The 16,196-nt window shown below is 33.9% G+C and overlaps 2 pseudogenes; one reads left to right on the top strand and one right to left on the bottom strand.

Moving 5' to 3' along the window:
* The first annotated feature begins 205 nt into the window (after positions 1 to 205).
* Positions 206 to 2,547, top strand: LOC145967124 (uncharacterized; annotated as a pseudogene).
* A 3,602-nt stretch (positions 2,548 to 6,149) lies between these two features.
* LOC145967452 (uncharacterized) lies at positions 6,150 to 7,502 on the bottom strand (annotated as a pseudogene).
* Between the last annotated feature and the right edge of the window lie 8,694 nt (positions 7,503 to 16,196).

The raw sequence follows: 16,196 nt of genomic DNA, 5'->3' as shown, positions 1-16,196 counted from the left end.
GTTTCAAAAGTTTTTAGGGGTGTTGCTAATCTTTTCTGTATCTAATATTTTTAGTATATTGTAGACTCATCATATTTTTAGTAAGGCGAAGATTTAATAAATATAAACTCTGCGCGCACATATTTTGCGACTTTTCGTGCAAAGCAACGCTTACCACCCATCGTTTGGTGTTTTGGATGCAAAATTTATTATTACACTGCTTTACATGGGTTTGCGACTTTTAGTGCAAAGTAAGGTCTATCTCTTATCGGGAGAGGCTCAGTTGCGCATAGTACAATTGGACACGTTGCAATTGCTCACTGTGCTATTGGACACATAATGTTGCCCACCGTTCTGTTGCACACAGTTCTTTCGCGCACTGTTCTTTTGCGCACAGTGCTTCTACGCATGACACCCGGCGGGGAGGATGCGGGAGGGGGGGCTGAAGGCCCCCCCCCCTCCTATATATATATATACATATATATATATATATATATATATATATATATATATATACACGGTGAGTCATTTTAATCTATAATCCCAATTATCTCGTTGGCAAAGCATGACAGAGAAAATATTTTCCCACAAAAGTTGTTTGTTTCTTTGGGGGCCATAAGATGGCACCATTGGTTTGACCTTGAAGAGTCATTTGAAGATCACATGAAGGTCACCTTCAATTTCTTAAATGGAGCTTTCCAAAACACTATAATTAAGTTAGTTTTCATTAAGTACTTTCCGAGTTATGAGGCTTGAAATCATTTCTTAATTTTACATAAACCATAAAATATCTAGCAAGATATTCATTTTTCGATTATCTTACCTTAATTCTTTTATGTACAAAATAATGAGAGGAATCGATTGGTGTAAAGAAAACACATAGTTGTTTTTGAGAAAAAATATGTAAATAATTTGCAATTAACAATTGAAATAATTTGCAATTAACAATTGAAACAACGAAACGTAAATGAAGCGTTAACACTTCGTTTACGTTTCGTTGTTTCAATTTACGCCTCCTAGAAGTTTCGTTTACACTTATGTTACTCTTTCCTTACATTCGACTTACGCTTCGATATTTATTTTCGCCAGGGATGTACTCTAAATCTGCCTTTTGAGTCACATTTATTCATAGTTTAAAAAATAATAATTTTATATTTTTATACGTAATTTTTTTATGAATATTTCACATTGTATTTCATGTTGTATAACAGTTGTTTATTCAATTTACTATCTTTGAATTATGTGCATACTTAATTAAAAGCAATTGTGAAAGCACATTATGAAAAAAACAGCATTGTTAAAAATGAATGATTCTATTTATTTTATGAATGGATGATTCTATTTATATTATGAAGTTTAAATCTCCAAACAATTCTTTCTTTCTTTAATATGATAATAATATCTACATTACTCTGAAAATTAATCTGCTTTTTTAAGTAAAGTATTCACAAATTGCTTTTAGCTTAATCATACATAATTTATTGATGACATTGTTTTAATACTGTTATAATAATACAATTTATTTTTTTACAGAAAAGGCATGTATCTCTGGAGATAGCACTGGAGAAGTGGTATTTCTTCGGAAGCAGAAAATAAGGTAGTTAATTTCTTTTTATAGTAATCTTATTGATTTATGAATCTTTTTGAAACATATTTTGCATTATATTTGAAATATATTTTGCATTAAATTTAACTTTTAATAAATTCTTTTATTTTAGTCTTTATTTTATTCTTTTATTTTATTCTTTTTCTTTCATTTTATTCTTTTGTCAGATACATCTTGGAAGTGGTTTTTATTGCACGCCTGCATGCTTCTCAGCAATGAAAGCAGCAAAAAATGATTCCGATTGGGCTGTAGCCCTTCTTGTTGGAGTTTTCGGAGAAGATGCTAAATTAATGAGAGTTTATCCTAGAAAGCAGGCGTTAAAAAAATTTCCGCTTGGATTCCTAATGCTAGCTCAAAGTATATATTCCATTGTTATGAAATACTGGAGTGTTCTCTTCCTTTATAAATTTATTCATCTCTTTTGTTTTTCACATTTTAGATTTATACAGAGAGCGAGTTAAGGATAGCGATTATGAAGGTGACATTGATGAAATGGTCAGATCACTACCAGCTTATCTTTCAGATCGAGCACTAGAGGAGGAGGAAGAAATATATTCTCTCCCGCAAAACGGTCAAATAAATCTAAAAATATATCGCAGAGGTCAGTTCTAATTTCAAATTTTATAAAAATAAATAAGCAATAATATATATATAATTACCAGAAATTATGTAATTATTTATTTCCATAATAAATTAAATATTTATTTTTTATTTATTTTAGAGTAGAAAAGGAAGCAACAATAGCAGATCCATCTACAATTTCAACTACTACATCTTTAACTAAAAAAAAAACTTCATTAATTTTACAGAGCTCCTTAAAGCTTAAGGAGAAGTTTAAAGATGCCGTTCCAATTCAAAACAATAATAATGTAAAATATATCCTTGTACTTATATCATTTTCTTAAATATTTATAGCTTTATTCTTTGACTAATTACTCGCTTTTTTTCTTTTTCAGACATAATGAAGACATATAAATGTAATACCAAATATTTTGTTTTATATGTTTACCAAACTTTTTATATATTTTATGTTTCTATATAGTTTTTATGTGCAGATATATATATCAAATAAAAATAAAAACAATCTAAAATTTTTATAACTTTTTTATAGAAGATTATCTACCTTCACTTGTTATAATGGGATTATATCGATATATAAGAAATTCCAGAATTTATATTATGATTAATCTGAAACATTAAACATTTTTTTAATTACAATTATTTGCAATATTTTCACATATTGTTTTTTTATATATAATTAAAAAATTTACAGATATATTTTAAATCAATTACTTTATTCATTGTTTTTTAATTTGTTTTTAAGAATCAAATTATATTAAAGCAATTAATATGGCATTTAATGGTACAATATAAATATAGTAGAGTATAACCCTGGCGAAAATAAATATCGGAGCATAAGTCGAATGTAAGGAAAGAGTAACAGAAGTGTAAACGAAGCTTCTAGGAGGCGTAAATTGAAACAACGAAACGTAAACGAAGTGTTAACGCTTCATTTACTTTTCGTTGTTTCAATTTATGCCTCCTAGAAGCTTCGTTTACACTTCTGTTACTCTTTCCTTACATTCGACTTACGCTCCCTTATTTATTTTCGCTAGGGAAACATTTCATTCGTATTCGCCAATAAGTTCAATGACATTTCATTTACGTTCCTTAAGGAGTTTGATAACGCTTCGTTTACATTTGGAGGATATTTCGTTCACGTTTGTCGGAGAGTTCGATAACGTTTCGTTTACGTTTCTTAAGGAGTTTGATGACGCTTCGTTTACATTTGGAGGATATTTCGTTCACGCTTGTCGGAGAGTTTGATGACGCTTCGTTAACGCTTTTCAAAACTTAATAGTCGCTTTCTTTACGTTCCGATGTCTCAATTTACGCCTTTTAATAGCTTCGTTTACGCTTCCGTCACTTTTCCGTTACATTAGATTTACTCTCCAATTCATGCTTTGTTCACGCTCGGTTTACATTTTATTTTCGCCAGGGTTACAGAATAAAGCCGCACAATACTAAATTATAAGTAATGTCTTTTAATAATGAACGAATAAATAATTAAATATACTTACACTGTGAGATATAAAATATCACTTGCGACGTAGTCAGTGCAAAGTGCAAACCGCGAGATCAAACACGAACGTAGCATAGACAGACAGACCGTGTACGCGAGGAGATAACGGCCGTATGATAGCACAAAGATATAGAACCGCTGTAAAAGCCGAGACAGACCGCACGAGAGTACGGCGGAGAACGACCGCGTGATACAGTAATGCGGGAATATGCACGAAGAACCGTCAAGGAAGCGGGGAAAAGATATGTATACGGGAACACTTGCACAAATCGTGAACACATTGACTGGTACGATGATAAATATAACGAACTCCGTAATAAAAGCAGGACTGCGAACGCGACACCCTATTATTGCGACGTTACTTCTTCGATCCCGGAACATGAACGATTGCCACGCGGTATAGCTTAAGGTTAAGTTAGTTCTTAGTTACTTCCTGCGCAGCCTTCTGCACAGAAGACAGAGCAGATATGCGCACATGCGCAACGGGCGTGCCAAATGGCGAACCTAGTGCGGCGAGTCTTACGACGAGCGCGGTATCATGCCGATTTGCTAATGCATCGATCAGCGAAAAAGTAACGCTAAAAGTAACTGTAAATTCGTTATCGTTACTAAAAAAAATGTAACTACGTTATCGTTACAGTTACAGAAAAAAAAAGTAACGGCGTTACCGGATCGTTACCAAAAAAAAGTAACTATAACGGTAACGGCGTTACAAGTAACGCGTTACTTCCCTTCCCTGATATATATATATATATATATATATATATATATATATACATATATATACATATATATATGTTATATAACATGCACTTACACACAACTAATTTATATATTACATACAACATATGTATCAATTACATATTATGTAATACAATTGTATATCTGTGTTTCCTGATGTTATATTATTTTAATGTGTGTTTTATAAAATATATGTATAATATAGAGATAAATATACCTACCAGTTATATTATGGTATTATTACTGATATACATTTGTCATAAATGTTATTGCAAGCAGGACATTTCTCGTGTAATAATTTTAATATGCAGTTTTTGCAACAACATAAATGCCCACATGGCATGAAAACTATCTGAGATTTTTCATTTAAACATATAATGCATTTTCCTTCTTCATAGAAACTCTTTGTATTTATAAATGAATTTATGCTCGTAGAAGATAAAAATGGTATTTCTTGTTGATCTTCCTCTATACTCTCATTATTCCAATAACCATAATCATCGAAAGGAACTTCATAAATGTGTTCTACAATAATATTATTTTTTTATGTATATACACATATGCCATTATATTTTTTATGTATAATATTTAATTACCTTCGTTATTATTATTACTTTCTTCAGTGTCCTCATTATTTTCATCAATTTCTATGATTTCAGCTGTTAAATAAACATTTATATGTATATATATATATACATATATATATATATATATATATATATATATATATACAGGGTGAGCCATTTTAATTAACGCACGCAATTATTTCGGAAACAAAGCATTTTAGAGAAAAATGTTTCAGACAAAAGTTTTATGGTTTCGAGGGGGCCATAAGATGGTATCATTGGTTTGACCTTGAAGAGTTATTTGAAGGTCACATGAAGGTCACCTTCAATTTCTTAAATGGAACCTACTATTTGTCATTGCATATTCTTGTAGCTTATCTCGAGAGCTTTCCAAAACACTATAATTAAGTACCTTTTCGTTAAGTACTTTTTGAGTTATGAGGCTTGAAATAATTTCTTAATTTTACATAAACCGTAAAATATCTTGTAAAATATTCATTTTTCGATTATCTTACCTTAATAATTTTACGTACAAAATAATGAGAGGAATCAATTGGTGTAAAGAAAACACATTGTTGTTTTTAAGAGGGGACATACACCTAGACGCATCAAAAATAACCCTATATTCACGAATTTTTTTCGCGGAAAGTATTAGGATTATTAAAATATGACTTTTACTAATATGTTATATGTATTTTTCTTAATACAACGTAAAATTTTCATTTAAAAATATTAAAAAATATAAGAAATATTATCAATGGCGTCAGACGTGTTCGCACGTGTTATGTTTTGCGGTATCCACTCTGCTGTTTAGAAGGTTCATCTGAAACAAAAAAAATCAATTGATTCTTAAAATAGATGAATAAATCTAGTTTTTGTCGTAGCCGATTTTAAAAATTCGCAATATTTAAAAAATGGCGTTCATCTGAATCTGAAGGTACGAATTTTCGCCTAAAAAATCGACCGTTTTTTTGGCTCTAAAAAAAAATAAGACATAAAAAAAAACGGCTATGACAAAAACCGCATAATTTTATGGTGAATAAGTGGAAAAAAACCAGAATGTGATATATGCAGTGGTTCTCGAAATATTTTGGGTACCGATTTCGAAAACACTGTTTCGAGAAAAACGCGTTTAAGTATACTTTTAAGCAATATATCAGTGATTTTTTTTTACTTACACGGAATCATCTACTGCAGGGCCATATAATAAATCCTCAGCAGACGTAGCAGAGTCCAATAATTGAAGTCTGGCTTGTCTGCGACGTAATCTAGCCTCCTTTGTCATTTCTTGAGCGGTGCGCTCCGCCTTCATTATGCGGCGCGAGTCTTCTTCAGCAACATATCGATGTGCATTTGGTCCTACAGCGATGTCCATAGCTTGCATTATTTGTAATAGTGATAATGCACCTTCATTATAAATGCATGTGGCTATACAAGCTGCAATTTGCACAATTTTCGCGTCACTATGCATAACTTTTGGAGCGATTTTCCAAATCATATTGTTGAAGCTCTCATTATTATTTTGCGTAAAACCACCTACGCAACGCTCCAATAATCTTTCGTTGCTAAGATTTTCATAAATGGGTCGAATAGCTTGTAATACATCGTCTGGAAAAGCTTGATAATCATGCTTGTAAATATGTAATGTATTTCCAGCTTTTGCTCGCTGCCAGCTACACCATGATTCTGAGCCTTGTGGATAATAATGATGTTGCGGTTGATTATCAGTCGAGCTATAATGATAAAAAGTAGCCCAAATCGCCTGTTTCATTGATTCAACGGAATTATAATTTCTTCTGATAGCTAAGCCATAGTACACACTCAATTTATCTACAAGTTTTCCAGTTAATTTGTTTTTACCACCAAGATGTTTGTTCTTTTTTTTACATTCTCGAAGACGACTACCCATTCTTTTTTGTACGTGTCCTACACATTCTTTTTTGTTTATGATTACGTTATCACCATAGGGTTTTTAATTGATTATTCCTGAGTATGTTTTGGAGTCACCATCTCCAATGTAATTAACATATTTTACTCCATAGCGTTCCACAGATCTTGAAAACATTTCGCACATAGCATCTACTTCCATTTTTCCGGCAGAACCTTCATGATTTGCCAAACATTCATTTTTGTGTTTTTCTTGCCAGTCTTCATATTCCACTGTATGTGATTTATTACTCCAAAATTCGCAAGCCTTACAAAACGAGGATTTAACAATAAAATCTAAAACTTTGCCTGAATAATAACCTATAATACTTGAAACGCCAAATAATGAGGTAAATCCGCGTTTTCTCCATGTGCCATCGCCAGAAACACAAAATTCTGTACAGTCATCAAGCTTTTCTTCTTTACATATTTTTTTTTCTTCTTTTACAGCATTTCTCAACAATATTTCGCAGACGGTTGTAGAAGCACGCCAAATATTATTGACAATTATGTCGTATGTATTTTGCGCTACAGGAGGCGGCAAGTCCATAATTCCGCAAAATTTCTTTGCTCCGTTCAATCCAAGTCCTAATAAACGCATAACAAAGAAAAACCGCCTGTTTATTTCGTATGCTGATCCAATAAATGGACACGAAGGAATAGAAATTGGATCACAAGTTGTACATATTACTAAAATTTTAAATCCGAGTCCTCGTGTACTTTCTGCTCTGAACTTTATATTACCATCACAATTTTTACACTTTACACATTCAGATATTGCCGTAAAAACAGTAATAAAATTTAATATCCTGTATCCAATATCAGTTTCTTCTGGCACAAATACGTTATCAGCGTTTTTCAACTTTTTAGCGGAGGTACTTGTACTTGCTTCTTCCTTTTCTGCGTCGTATTTATTTACAGGAGGTAACTTCTTTCGTTTTCTATCTTTGCGAAAGATGCCTTTTGATTTCAGCTCTCTCGATCCTTTTTTATTCATTTTAAAAAATTATTCGCACTTGGAAGAAATATAGAAACGGAAATATGCGTCGAACGAAACGAACAGCTGCAGGGCTAACGAACTACTGAGGCCGAGAGCTACTATATTATACTTCAAAATAAGACCCAAGGGAAACGTGATAGGGCCATAGGCAAACGTGATTGGCTGTAGAGAAGAGCTGTAACGGTTAAAAAGGTTTGTAGGTAAGGAAAATCGAACAAAGAAAACGAGTACCCGCTGCGGCGCTCGCCCGGGTAACTATGAGGCCGAACGCCTACCTCTTTAAAACGCTATAACTTTTTCATTTTTTTGAATTTTGATTTGAAACTTTACAAAAATATTTTTAAGACATCATACTATAAGAAAATGTAAAAATTGAAAAATCGATTTTTTTGACCCACCTAGGTGTATGTCCCCCCTTAAGAAAAAATATGGAATTGTTAATTGCAAATTACATATTTTTTCTTCGAAACAACTATGTGTTTTCTTTACACCAATTGATTCCTCTCATTATTTTGTACGTAAAATTATTAAGGTAAGATAATCGAAAAATGAATATTTTACAAGATATTTTACGGTTTATGTAAAATTAAGAAATTATTTCAAGCCTCATAACTCAAAAAGTACTTAACGAAAAGGTACTTAATTATAGTGTTTTGGAAAGCACTCGAGATAAGCTACAAGAATATGCAATGAAAAATAGCAGGTTCCGTTTAAAAAATTGAAGGTAACCTTTACGTGACCATCAAATGATTACACAAGGTCAAATCAATGACACCATCTTATGTCCCCCTCATAGTCAAAAAACTTTTGTTTTAAACATTTTTTTCCATCTTGCTTACTATACGAGATATTTACGTCCGAAGATTAAAATGGCCTACCCTGTATATATATATATATATATATATATATATATATATATATAAGAATAGTATTTTTATAAAAAAGAATATTGTAAGAATCTTAGTTTAAGAACCTTCTTATTTTATAAGAATATATATATACAGGGTGAGCCATTTTAATTAACGCACGCAATTATTTCGGAAACAAAGCATTTTAGAGAAAAATGTTTCAGACAAAAGTTTTATGGTTTCGAGGGGGCCATAAGATGGTATCATTGGTTTGACCTTGAAGAGTTATTTGAAGGTCACATGAAGGTCACCTTCAATTTCTTAAATGGAACCTACTATTTGTCATTGCATATTCTTGTAGCTTATCTCGAGAGCTTTCCAAAACACTATAATTAAGTACCTTTTCGTTAAGTACTTTTTGAGTTATGAGGCTTGAAATAATTTCTTAATTTTACATAAACCGTAAAATATCTTGTAAAATATTCATTTTTCGATTATCTTATCTTAATACTTTTATGTACAAAATAATGAAAGGAATCAATTGGTGTAAAGAAAACACATAGTTGTTTTTAAGAAAAAATATGGAATTGTTAATTGCAAATTATATATTTTTTCTTCAAAACAACTATGTGTTTTCTTTACACCAGTTGATTCCTCTCATTATTTTGTACGTAAAAGTATTAAGGTAAGATAATCGAAAAATGAATATTTTACAAGATATTTTACGGTTTATGTAAAATTAAGAAATTATTTCAAGCCTCATAACTCAAAAAGTACTTAACGAAAAGGTACTTAATTATAGTGTTTTGGAAAGCTCTCGAGATAAGCTACAAGAATATGCAATGACAAATAGTAGGTTCCATTTAAGAAATTGAAGGTGACCTTCATGTGACCTTCAAATAACTCTTCAAGGTCAAACCAATGATACCATCTTATGGCCCCCTCGAAACCATAAAACTTTTGTCTGAAACATTTTTCTCTAAAATGCTTTGTTTCCGAAATAATTGCGTGCGTTAATTAAAATGGCTCACCCTGTATATTGTGACGTTGCCGTCCCGACGCGCGTCCATCCGCCCCGAATATCTTGACGGGGCGCGAGCCGAGCCGCCGCGCCAGAAAAAGATAGCGAGAGCCGTATCGTGATCTCCGGAGAGACGAGCTATTATTGTAATTTCGCCTTTTTCTAATTGTATTTTTTTTTCTTATTATTTTGTACATCGGGCAACCCGCCGGAAAACAACCGGAAGAAATCGAAGAGGAATCTTTTTGCGACCACCGACACGGCGCTCCCAGCCTTCGAGTAGATAGCAGAGATAGCGCCCGAGGATTTGGACAGCGCAGAATCGCGGGAATTCGCCCCCTTCAATTAAAGGAGGAAGTCTCCTAGAAACAGCTATCTGGGACCGGGATCGCCGGGCCGGATCGGCGCTACCCTCCGAGGACGGAGGACGAAAGATCGATCTGAGGAAGACCGCCGATAGCAGGGTCGCCGACATTAAGATTTTCAAATTATCGGGGCCGTTACGGCCCCTGATACGGCGTTGTCGCGGGGCGCATTAATATCTCGCGTGTCGCGGCGCTATTGGCCGCGAATCCGCGCACCACTGCGCGCAGGATTGACGCCGCTATCGACCCTGAACCGCGAGATCCAGGGAATCACTCTGGCGCGGGCGCTCATACGTAGTAGTCTCGTATTTCGTATTGTCGTTAAGTGTGTGTCGCAGACGAGAAGATTGCCGACGAGAGGACGAGCCGAGGATCATCCCCTGGCCACGGGAGAAAGTATCGGTGAGGTTGCCCATCGCATAATTGTAAGCCACGTACGCGATTCCGTCTGCGGACCGGCTGCTCTGTTGCCGTCGCCATTTTCGTGTCTCGTTGTCGCTCAGGCTTTGCACCGAGCTCGCGATTTTCGTGCATTTCGGGCGACCGGAGACAAGCGACCGAGGCATCAAGGACGATCGTAACGTCGGCCGTAGTCGATAAGGAACCGTTTGTCTCTCTTCGGGATTCGGGGTGTCGTAAAACGCGTAGCGACCGGCTCTCGTATATCGACCACGTGCGCGGTAAATCGCGGGGAATGCGTTCGCTATCCGTGCTGTCGCAAAGAGTTGTCGAAGCCGCGTAAGACATCCCCGCAATTGATTTTCGGGCGATTTTCGTTATTAATTAGCGTGTATGTGAGTGTATGATCGTTGCGTGTCGTGACGTCGCGAATATCGTGCTGTCTTTGTCGCACTCATTACGTGTGTACTTTGCGTTTATTGCGAGATATTGGTCGTGCGTGTGAGTGTGTCGCGGTACATAATTGAGTACGACGAATTAAGATATTGCCGAAATTCGAGAACTGCGTGTGAATAAAGGGCGTTACGCCGAAAGGAAAGTACGCGGCGTCCGACGGCTATCGAATATCGATCGAATCGAACGCGTTCGTCGCAAGCGAGATTTTCCGTCTTCGCAAATTGCTGAATTACTCTCGCTCAATTATTAAGCCTCTTTTCGAATATATTGCTGTCGACTAGAAGAGCGAGTGAGAGAATAATGTAAAAAGATCTGTAAAACTGAGTCGTCGATGAGATTGTCGAAATTTCCGTTACGTTTTCGAAACGCCGCGGCGTTTGGCCTCGCAAAGTCCGGCCATAAAAACGGGCCAGGAGAACTACAAATATCAGCGCTTTCTTAGGGTCTTAATTTCGTGTTGTTATTCTTATCACTGCTATCGAGGAATTATTTGTTATACATTCCGTTATTTCAAAATTTCGAAGTTATGTTAACCGCAGTTATATTTCGTTAATTCAGATTTGTTAATTTATGTTATTATTATTTCTTTCTCTTGAATTCGTTATTTCTTTTACTTTATATTCTTTTTTTTTATATTTCTTTTCTTGAATAAATTTGTTATATTTTCTTTTATATTAAGCTCGCGTAATTTATTTGAGTGTTCGTTTTTCGTGAGTGTTAAATTCCGTTGTGTTTGTCAATTTTCGTAATTACCGACAGCCTCGCATAAAATAATTTAATATCCTTTTCAACAGACCCTGCCCCTCTACCGTTAGGTGAGCTAGTCGGCCCGTGGCGAAACAGGCTAGCGTTCTTCGCGTTATTCTGGCATTTATCGAAACTGATACGTGAAAGACCATATCTGGCGCCCAACTTCGAGATCTCGAGACGGCCTTCGTTTCGCCGCAGCTCGCGCGAGAACACCCTCCATCTTAGTTCCTCCAAGCGCGAGTATCTCTATCCTTGTGTTTTTGACGACGTTATCGCTCTCCCTTAATATCCTCCTCTCTAACACCTCGAGGAGGAATTGTATATAAAATCATCACTTTGTGAGAAACGTCGCAATATATATATATGATAACAGTATTTTTTAAATATATTTGTACTTGAGTGGTTGTGATTAGCAGAAATAAAACAATTATTTGCATAAAATATGATTTTTATTTAACCTTAATTTAAAATACAATTAAATTTTAGAAAAACACATAACTATATTTTATATAATAAGAGATAATAGAAACAAAATAGCAAAACAGCTAGCTTGCTCGTCGATTGAATATAATTTTTTTCTTGTAGATTCAATCAATCATATTCAACCTCTCGATGAGCATGTTAACCGCTTTGTTTTTAACACGCTCAATGACATATTAATTGTTAATATACTCTTATTGTTAATAAAATCTTAAAATCGCTGTTAAAATTAAAATATCGAAGAATATTGTAAGAATATCTTATTTTAAGAATATTGCATATAAGACTAGCGACTACTTAGAAAAAAAATAATTAAGAAATAAAATCACAGTAGAGTTTCACGAGTTATCACAAGTTTAAAAAAAATAAACAACCACAAGCAATATTTTATGTAAAACTAAAACGTTATAACAAAATATATTTTTGGTACTTTCTAATAACTACCCAGATAGCCAAATCTGTTAGAACAGATTTTCGTCAAACACCCATTACAAATTTTAAAGGCAGAAAGACTACAGTTTGCATAGAAGAATTGATATATTCGATCATGTTGCCAGGATGTCAGCAGACATACAACAAAATCTGTTTACATAACTGGACAACAGATCGTCAATAGAAACTGAGCAGAACTTGTTGATATAATTGACGGCACATTGATGGCAAAAACCGAGCAGGATCTGTGCAGCGCAATTTTGACAGTAGATTGGTAACAAAAACCGAGCAGGATCTGCGCAATGAAATTTGATATTAAATTGTCGGCAGAAATCGGGTAGAGCCTGCTGATGTAACTGACGGCACATTGATGGCAGAAACCGAGCAGGATCTGTGCGGCGCAATTTTGACAGCAGATTGATAACAAAAACCGAGCAGGATCTGCGCAATGAAATTTGATATCAAATTGTCGGCAGAAATCGGGTAGAGCCTGCTGATGTAACTGACGGCACATTGGTGGCAGAAATCGAGCAAGATCTGCGCAACACAGTTTGATATCAGATTGGTTGCAGAAATCGAGCAGGATCTGCGCAATGAAATTTTATATCAAATTCTCGGCAGATATCGAGTAGAGCCTGCTGATATAACTGACGGCAGATTGATGGCAGAAATTGAACACGATCTGTGCGACGCAATTTGACAACAGATTGTCGGCAGAAACCAAAAAATATGTAATTTGCAATTAACAATTACATATTTTTTCTTAAAAATAACTATGTGTTTTCTTTACACCAATTGATTCCTCTCATTATTTTGTACAAAAATATTAAGGTATGATAATCGAAAAATGAATATTTTACAAGATATTTTACGGTTTATGTAAAATTAGGAAATTATTTCAAGCCTTATAACTCAATAAGCACTTGAGCGAAAAATATTTTATTATAATGTTTTGGAAAGCCTTCGAGATAAGCTAGAAGAATATGCAATAAAAAATAGGAAGTTCCATTTAAGAAATTGACGGTGACCTTCACGTGACCTTCAAATAACTCTTCAAGGTCAAACTGATATCGCCATGTAATGCGCTATTTGAAACCTTACAACTTTTGTCTGAAATATTTTTATCTGCCGCGCTCAGTTTTTGAGATATTCGGCTGATACGGGTGGTCTGCGACACCCTGTATATATATATTAGATATATAGAAATACTATAAACATTATAGCATTTAATATTAATCTACTACGTAAAAATCTCATTAGCTTATATAATTAAAACAAAACTATCTTTTTTGACATTTTGACTTATAAAATACGAACAATATTACCTGATCAATGAAAGGAAAAGAAGGCGGACACAAAAATATTATATATAAAGAACTACACCAGCATTCATCATTTCTCAGCAATCGAAGCTATCGTTGCGTATACATTCAGTTATAACTAACCACCTTTAGACAAATGAAGATATTCTACTATTGGATTCTGCACACAAGAACGATTGGAATTCCAACAAATGGCTAAATGAAAACATTATCCGCAACGAATTAAAAAATAATCGAACAATACCGAAAATCTTCTCAGCAGGCAGCAATTGTACTTAACCAGAGGATACTAATAACTGGACAGATGAAAGAAATTTTTCTTTTCAGAGTGATAAAACTCTGGAATCGTTGACGTTAATCAGGTAAACATTTATAAGATTTACATCTCTTCCTTTTGATTTTGTATATATATGAAGGAAATTTTTCTTTTCAGAGTGATAAAACTCTGGAATCGTTGACGTTAATCAGGTAAACATTTATAAGATTTACATCTCTTCCTTTTGATTTTGTATATATATGAAGGCAAATGCATATATGAGAAAAGATAGTTTCGTATTAAAACTTTTTAGCAAACATGTGAAATAGAGTTATCTTTATTGTAAGAAAGGTTCTTGTATTATTATTAGAAAAGTTATAAAATAATAAGTAACATAAAATCAGACAACATATTATTAAATGTCATTAATAGAATAAGTAAGATAAAAGTAATAATATAAGGATAAAGATATACATATATGTTTTTTTTAAATAGTAATTAATAATAATGATAATAAAAAAAAGAGAATGAGAGATAGTTTTATATTAAATAATATTAAGTAATATTAAATTAGTATGATTAAAAGTAGAATATTATAATAAATTTTTACATAAAAAATGTAAAAGACGGATGAAAGAATGAAGGAAAAGGATTTAATGATCGTCTTCTCTTTCCTCCTTCTTAATAAATAATTTAACGCGTGCATACACTTCTAACACGAAATAAAGAGAATCGCGAAAGGAAGGAACCCATTCTCTCTACAAATGTTAGGTCCCCTTTTTTTGTCCCCCACATTTGTCTAAGGCCGGGGGTGTTATGTCCAGCCGACTCCACGATTCCTTCCTTTCACGAAGTTGCGGCAACGATTATTCGATTAATGATAAGCAAAATCATTGATCAAATAGAGCCTCTAGTGGCTCATAATAATCTATATTTGTCATCTGATATCTATGAGTAATCACGAAAAAACATGCAGGAAATGCTAACAATGAAGCAACACCGATCCCTTTAACAAATAATTATCTGAAGATAAAAAAACATAGGCAGGGAAATAGAGAAATATATGATAGAACAACATAGATCTCCCTCTGTAAATAAAAATAGTAACATTTCGAACTTATCAGAGACGAAAATAAGAAATCGATGACGAATTTAGCCGACCTAAACCAACAAATCTAACCAACAATAACTAGATAAATCTTATAAAAATTCGAAACCTTAGACACCTGAATAAATTTTGTGAATTTAAAATCTAATCGAAGGATAAGATACGTATCGGAAAAGTAAATCGAATCGGGTAGAAAAAGAGAAGCTCTCAAGGAGCATCGGTCACTTCAGTCAGTCACTTCAGTCGGTCACTTCAGTCAGTCACTTCAGTCGGTCACTTCAGGCAGTCACTTCAGTCAGTTTAGTTCTTCATTGGTCTTTAATAGTCCATACTCAGTTTGCGTGATACGGACACACACTTTCGATCATCGAACAATCGCACAAGCATCCCATCATCCTCGATGCTAAAGACCAGGAGTCCACTGAGAGTCGCAACTCAACCATCACTAACGTCTTTTATTGCAAAACTGTAAGTCATCTGATCTTTAAAATTTATTTCTTTTCCCTTTTTTTGCTTATAATTTTTATATTTTAAACTCTGACGTTAACTCTTAATGGAATCCTTTTTCTTCCCCTCCATTTTCTACACACATCCACAATTAATTTTGTATTTGCAAGAAAAACCTAAAAATCATTGTAATCTCCAGTCGAGCATAAAGATAAAAATAGCATTCCCCCTTAATCTGTTCGACTGACAACCTCCGTACTCATGTAGCACCCGCAACAAAACACACACACATCCACACTCATACACTCTCATCACACAAGATATAGCGCATTTAATTATAAAAATTTTTTATATCATTCTTCTCTTATGTCTAAATTTTATCAATTATTTTTTATATAAATAAATGTCAAA

This window comes from Camponotus vicinus, unplaced genomic scaffold (assembly GCF_025532165.1).
Source record: "Camponotus vicinus isolate PSW18456_S1 unplaced genomic scaffold, iyCamVici1.0 SCAF_2, whole genome shotgun sequence".
Classification (NCBI taxonomy): domain Eukaryota; kingdom Metazoa; phylum Arthropoda; class Insecta; order Hymenoptera; family Formicidae; genus Camponotus; species Camponotus vicinus.
Note: the sequence above shows the minus strand (reverse complement) of the source record. Positions and strands in the feature narration are given on the sequence as shown.